Source organism: Sinocyclocheilus rhinocerous, unplaced genomic scaffold (assembly GCF_001515625.1).
Source record: "Sinocyclocheilus rhinocerous isolate Xijiao unplaced genomic scaffold, SAMN03320098_v1.1 scaffold4493, whole genome shotgun sequence".
Classification (NCBI taxonomy): Eukaryota; Metazoa; Chordata; class Actinopteri; order Cypriniformes; family Cyprinidae; genus Sinocyclocheilus; species Sinocyclocheilus rhinocerous.
This window is the reverse complement of record NW_015649606.1, coordinates 12926-20690: the sequence shown is the minus strand read 5'-3', so window position 1 is coordinate 20690 and position 7765 is coordinate 12926.

Sequence of the window (7765 nt, the reverse complement as noted above, 5' to 3'; positions counted from 1 at the left end):
TTGATTGACCACTTGATGTTCTGAAGCCAATCTGTTGAGAACCACTGCTATATTGTATGCACTGATTTTGGGTAAAAAGTACAAAAACTGTACTTTTGGCTTTCTCACTGCATGATTTCTTTAGATGGAAAATGAGAATGTTTATGAGGCCAAAGAAGGAACCAAGTTTCCAGTGAAATGGACTGCTCCCGAGGCCATCCACGAGAACAAATTCACCATCAAATCTGACGTTTGGTCTTTTGGGATCCTACTATATGAAATTGTGACATTTGGACAGATTCCTTACCCAAGTACGTCATTCTCATTTATAATTTCGCTTATTGTACCCATCGTTCTCATACAGAAAAATAGACCAAAATACTAATAATATGTCTAGGCTTCAGGGGCACAATCCAATAGCAGTATCAAGTAGAAAGTTATGGTGTGATGTAAACTAAAGGCTACTGACTATTTTTAAAAAGAAAAAATTCCTTCAGTGTTTCAGTAGGAAATATATATCACCATACTGGGCCAGTTTATGTTCAATGTACAGTCTGGTTCCTAATGAAACAAAGTTTATTGTACAAAAATAAAAAAGGTCCTTAAAACCAAATTATAAAATGTATTAATATCAGTATGAACTGCAGCCCTTCCTCACTGAACTGCATTTAATATTCTATTTTCTCTGTTTCTGTTTTTTGTGTGATTTTTGTACAAGGGTAAGAACAAACTTGCAACCCATTTTTGGATCTCGACCCACAAGTTGAGAACCATTGTTATATGCTATACAGTAAAGTTTGACCAGGTCAAAGCATTGAAGGATTTTAATGTTGCTTTTCACTCTTTCTCCAGCCATGACAAACTTTCAGGTGGTACAACAGTTGTCCAAAGGCTACAGGATGCCGTACCCTCTTAACTGCCCAAAATATTTGTATGACATCATGTCCGAATGCTGGAAGGACTCCCCTGCAGACAGACCCACCTTTGAAGCTCTGCAGTGGAAACTCGAGGACTTCTTTGATGTAGATCTCAGCTCTTACGATGACGCAAACCGCTACTAAAAGACACTGCTGCTTACAATTTTGATGTAACTGCAAATGAGCCAAGTGCAGGGATTTGATGAGCAAACCTGAGATGCTATTTTAGTATCAAATGACCCAAATGCCTTTATGTATTCTTAATGAACACATATAATATGCTTAATGCACTCATCAAGAGTTTTCCTATGTACAAACTGCATTAGTTAAAGCTGAAGCATGTAGTCATGTGGATGCTAAAATGCTTTCCCCCATCCCGGGTTAATGTGCGGAGACAACTGGTAACCTGTTTCCCTGGAAAGTGCTTTCAACACTCCATTCTGTCGTCCAGTGACAAACTGGAGAATGGGTGGAATTGGAAACCGGTTTGCACACAGTCATAATTTATGCAGTTCTGTTAATGCTATTGACGCTGATTTTGCACAATTCACAACACAATTCAGCTTTGAATCAAAAATATATTCTCAGCCTTCCTGATTATTTCCTTTTTGCATTCTTCCATTCATTCTGTGGAGGCATACCTCAATCTATATTTGCTGCCGTGTGCATACTGTATGCCATCGTATTGGTGGTTTATTGTCACTTGACTTGCACTCATGCTGGCGCCATGAAACCGAAACAATTTAGGAATAAATATAAATGGCCTGGGCGACAAACATGAATGGAAACAGGTAGCAGTGTAGCCGGGTTAACCTGTTTTATGTTGAATGAGTCACTGCATGTCAGACTAGCAGCATTACTTGTTCTAAGAGAGGAATGCTCAGAATCCATTACATACATTTGCTCATAGCATTAAGCAGAAAGCGCACATTGAGACTAGATTCTCAGCCGAGCCTTAGTGAAAACTGTAATAATTAGAAATATTGTACAGTCACAGTGATTTTTAAAAACATTTTGGGTTTAAACAGAGCTTCTTTGAAGATAATTTACAAACAGTGATTCTTTTTTTCACTCTCTTGTAAGAAGATAAAAATATACACTACCATTTGAAAGTGTGGGGTCATTGTTTTTTTGTTTTTTTTTCTTTTTTGAAAGAGAAAATAAAAATTGTAAAAAAAAAAGTATAATAAGAAAATAATAAGCCGTGATTCTTGAAAACCAAATGTAGCATATTAGAATTATTTCTGAAGGATCATGTGACTGAAGACTAAAGAATTGACTGCTGAAAATTCAGCATTACCATAGAATTTTAAAATATATTTAAATAGAAAGGTTTTTTTTTAATACTACAATACTACTGTTTTTTTACTGTATTTTTAATCAAATAAATTAAGCCATGGTGAGCATAACAGATTTTTTTTTTATTTTTTATATTACAGACCCCAAACTTTTGAGTTTAGTGTGCATTTATAAAAATACAGATAAAAAGGTACTGTATGTAAAATACATAAAATTATTATTCTGTATTTGCATAATTGTAGGTTGAAATATATTTTTAATATATTTTTGTAATTCAGAGTCAAAATGAATAATGTATTTGCATATCATGTGCACTCAAATAGTGAAATAAATTTGAATACTTAACAATGATCATGGATTATTATTTATATCCCCATATGGGGGCACTAAAAACCAGAGATTTTCAGTTGGGTGTTAAATCAAGATTTGTTTATAGCCACTGTCAGGTGACTGACCCCCTCACCATTGTTCCCCAGTTTCACAAAGGGCTAAGGCTAGTCCCAGACTAAAATGCATGTTTTAGCTGTCTCAACTGAAAATAACTTGCAGTGATATATCTTAAAATATTTCAGTGCTATTGTTTAGTCTCAAGATGCACACCAGTAATGTTTATTTCTAAGGCATTTTTAAAAAATTTAACAAACGCCTAGTCCTGGCTTAAGCTAAGTTCTGTCTGTGAAACTGGGCCTGTATCTTTTAAACCAACATATTGTCATCTGTCTTTTTTATGAACAAACATGTCTTGGAAAGATGTAAATATATATATAGTATGTATATATATTTATATATAAAGATACACACACACACACAATAATAACAATACAAATGTCTTGTCACGCTACAACTTTTATTCTTATATTGATAGTATTGTTGATGTGACAGGATCATTGATGTGATGTCTCGCTGCTACACTAATGTTACCCGCATCAGGCCAGGAATGCCAGAATGTATTTACATTACATTTACATTTAGTCATTTAGCAGACGCTTTTATCCAAATCGACTTACAAATGAGGACAATGGAATCAATCAAAATCAACAAAAGAGCAATGATATACAAGTGCTATAATAACTCCCAGTTAGCTTAACGCAGTACCATGTAGCAAGGTTTTTTTTAAAACTATATAATAAATAAAAAGAAAACAGATAGAATAGAAAAAGAACAGAGCAATGCTTTTTTTAAAAAGAATAGAATTAGAATAGAGAGTGCTAGAGTTAGAGGGTCAAATAAAAATGCATAATATAGACATAGAATAGACAGCATCTTGTTGGACAAGAGAAATGGAGCATGGAGCAATGCTTTTTTCCTTTAATTTCAGCTTATAAGCACTGACTTCACATATTTAACGGTTTTTTTTTAGAACGACTACTACTTCTTTTATTTCTTTTAGTAATACAACACATTCCACCAAAGGCTACTGCATTCAATTAAGGCATTTCAGTGTTCACTTTTGTCTGGGATTCTGTAATACATCAGTGTCAATGAAAGGCTTCACATGCACACACAACCACACAGGTGAAGTCAATATGACATTCAACATATATTCAAATTTGTCTCAATTATATTTCACCTTTACCATTTATAGTCATTTTCATCACATGAACTTTGGGCAAATAGGTTCATGGATGGCCTCCATGGCCATGACTTGATCCATAAACCTTTTATGGATGGCCTTCTTGGCCTTGGCATGACTACTGGACCGTGATCTGCTCGCTGCTCACACTGAATTCAGAGGTAGAACTATCACCCTGAACAGGGGCGGCGTAAGAGGGGGAAGGTTAGGACGATTCTAAGGGCTTGACGATGGAGGGGGCGAGGGGAACGCGATCGCGATCTGTACGGAGGGGGTTCAGAATTGAGAACCCCTGGTCTAGAGCAGCGGTTCTTAATCCTGGTCCTCTCGACCCCCCACTCTGCATATTTTGCATGTCTCTCTTGTTTAACACACCTGACTCAAATCACCAGCTTGTTAGAAGAGAGCTCCATTAATGAACTGTATTCCAATTTACATGGTCCCTATAGTGTTCACTGCTATCTACTCCCTGCAGACGGGAAATCGGCTGAAGTTTACTTCATTTAAGAACATGGATTTGCGCTACACCACTGCGTCTTCACACACAGACAAAATTTACTACAGAAGTGTGAAGGGTTATTTAACTAATTTAAATCATGAGTTTTGCATAGTAATCATGTCTCTCACACTTTAATGCCCTTTAAATGGAACATATATACTCCTTTTGAACTGGAATCATGGTGGAATATCCACTTTGCAGGGCACTTATGGTCGAATGGAACAAACCTCTGAAGCGATAAGAGAAACATGCAAAATGGGCAGAGTGGGGGTTGCGAGGACCAGGATTACTCTGCATATTTTGCATGTCTCTCTTGTTTAACACACCTGACTCAAATCACCAGCTTGTTAGAAGAGAGCTCCATTAATGAACTGTATTCCAATTTACATGGTCCCTATAGTGTTCACTGCTATCTACTCCCTGCAGACGGGAAATCGGCTGAAGTTTACTTCATTTAAGAACATGGATTTGCGCTACACCACTGCGTCTTCACACACAGACAAAATTTACTACAGAAGTGTGAAGGGTTATTTAACTAATTTAAATCATGAGTTTTGCATAGTAATCATGTCTCTCACACTTTAATGCCCTTTAAATGGAATATATATACTCCTTTTGAACTGGAATCATGGTGGAATATCCACTTTGCAGGGCACTTATGGTTGAATGGAACAAACCTTTGAAGCGATAAGAGAAACATGCAAAATGTATTGGTGGTTTATTGTCACTTGACTTGCACTCATGCTGGCGCCATGAAACCGAAACAATTTAGGAATAAATATAAATGGCCTGGGCGACAAACATGAATGGAAACAGGTAGCAGTGTAGCCGGGTTAACCTGTTTTATGTTGAATGAGTCACTGCATGTCAGACTAGCAGCATTACTTGTTCTAAGAGAGGAATGCTCAGAATCCATTACATACATTTGCTCATAGCATTAAGCAGAAAGCGCACATTGAGACTAGATTCTCAGCCGAGCCTTAGTGAAAACTGTAATAATTAGAAATATTGTACAGTCACAGTGATTTTTAAAAACATTTTGGGTTTAAACAGAGCTTCTTTGAAGATAATTTACAAACAGTGATTCTTTTTTTCACTCTCTTGTAAGAAGATAAAAATATACACTACCATTTGAAAGTGTGGGGTCATTGTTTTTTTGTTTTTTTTTCTTTTTTGAAAGAGAAAATAAAAATTGTAAAAAAAAAAGTATAATAAGAAAATAATAAGCCGTGATTCTTGAAAACCAAATGTAGCATATTAGAATTATTTCTGAAGGATCATGTGACTGAAGACTAAAGAATTGACTGCTGAAAATTCAGCATTACCATAGAATTTTAAAATATATTTAAATAGAAAGGTTTTTTTTTAATACTACAATACTACTGTTTTTTTACTGTATTTTTAATCAAATAAATTAAGCCATGGTGAGCATAACAGATTTTTTTTTTTATTTAACCTTTGAAGCGATAAGAGAAACATGCAAAATGGGCAGAGTGGGGGTTGCGAGGACCAGGATTATGAACCGCTGGTCTGGAGCGTTCAATGTAAATGTGCAGTGTGCGCATAAAGGCCAGATCAATGGAACAGCATACAGATCCCCCATGGTCGGCTGTTCAGGAGAGAAAATGGGCAAAGTTATGTCCTGGGCTCTGAATGGTGTTGAGAGCCCCTTTCCTTTTTGGAAGTAACCCTTTTTTGGGGTTTAAAGATTACTCTGCAGTTGTTTGCCAAAATTCCATGTAAAAGGCATCAGCTGATCAGTTCTGGCTATATGTCTCCTACATGCTTTACCAAAGTGAGTGCAAGTAAGAGCACTATCTTGAGAGAGAGTGATAATAAGTCAGCTGCCTGTAGTGGCGTTTAGAACCCACAAACACTTTGAGCGAGGAAGGACACTGCATCCACATTTCTCCATAGTGTCAACTAGTGACATAATGTCAGGTGACCTGAAATCAAAAGGGAACATGTCATTTTAAATCAATTTCACTTACAAAATAAACTGTAAAGTGAACAAGATGGTGTAATGATTTGGTTTCTTACAGGCACCATAAATGTAATAATTTTCTCACAGGGGTAACTTAAGGTGAGCGTGAGAGTGTCAGATAACTCCTTCCTCCTGAGTGTTTTTCCCCCCCTATTATGCACATCAGTACTAGACTCAACAAAAAAGAAAGCTCTGTCTGTTTGATGCCACAAAACAACAGTGGTGTGATTGACAACTATCATCCCTTTACTCCAGGACAAAACATTAGAAACGGCTAGACACCACACCCTATTTTTACAGCATTAAATAAATAACTAAAACTAATTAGAAAAATGAACAGTTCAACATATATTAGTGTGCAATAAATTATATAAGATAATAATAAAAAATGTATTTGAAGTGTAATTAGATTTTTTTTCTAAGTTTTGCTTAGTTTAGTTTTATAACCTATGCTGCAGCCAGCCACCAGGGGGTGATGAAAATATTTTGGCTTCACTTTTTAGCATGTTCAAACTTAAAGTAGGCAGATCAGTAGGGTTTGAAGTACAGTCCATTCTGCACTCAGAAGAAATGATTAGCATGTAGCTAGCAGGGATGATCACTTCCAAGCTACAGTGGTCATTTGAGAAATATTTATGAATCAATGTAATATGCATGTAACATTGTCCAGGCATTTAGTAGCTCCTTTGGTACTAGAGTAAAAACACCTGTAATATCAATGATATTACATGTATTCTTACAAAATTTATGATAAAATATATCATTTGTTTCCTCTCCAAAGACATGAATGCATTGATGGTTTTATGAGAGGTTTTGCTGTAGAAACTGTGGTACTGCGAGTTACTATTTAACAAAATTTGTGTTGCATTATATTAATGAGAGTCGAGTGGTGTCTTTTTTACTTTATATGTATTGTTATTTATATGTACATTCTCCCCAGAAAGCCATGAATGCATTGATGTTTTTTTATTTTTTTTTAATACTACAATACTACTGTTTTTTTACTGTATTTTTAATCAAATAAATTAAGCCATGGTGAGCATAACAGATTTTTTTTTTATTTTTTATATTACAGACCCCAAACTTTTGAGTTTAGTGTGCATTTATAAAAATACAGATAAAAAGGTACTGTATGTAAAATACATAAAATTATTATTCTGTATTTGCATAATTGTAGGTTGAAATATATTTTTAATATATTTTTGTAATTCAGAGTCAAAATGAATAATGTATTTGCATATCATGTGCACTCAAATAGTGAAATAAATTTGAATACTTAACAATGATCATGGATTATTATTTATATCCCCATATGGGGGCACTAAAAACCAGAGATTTTCAGTTGGGTGTTAAATCAAGATTTGTTTATAGCCACTGTCAGGTGACTGACCCCCTCACCATTGTTCCCCAGTTTCACAAAGGGCTAAGGCTAGTCCCAGACTAAAATGCATGTTTTAGCTGTCTCAACTGAAAATAACTTGCAGTGATACATCTTAAAATATTTCAGTGCTATT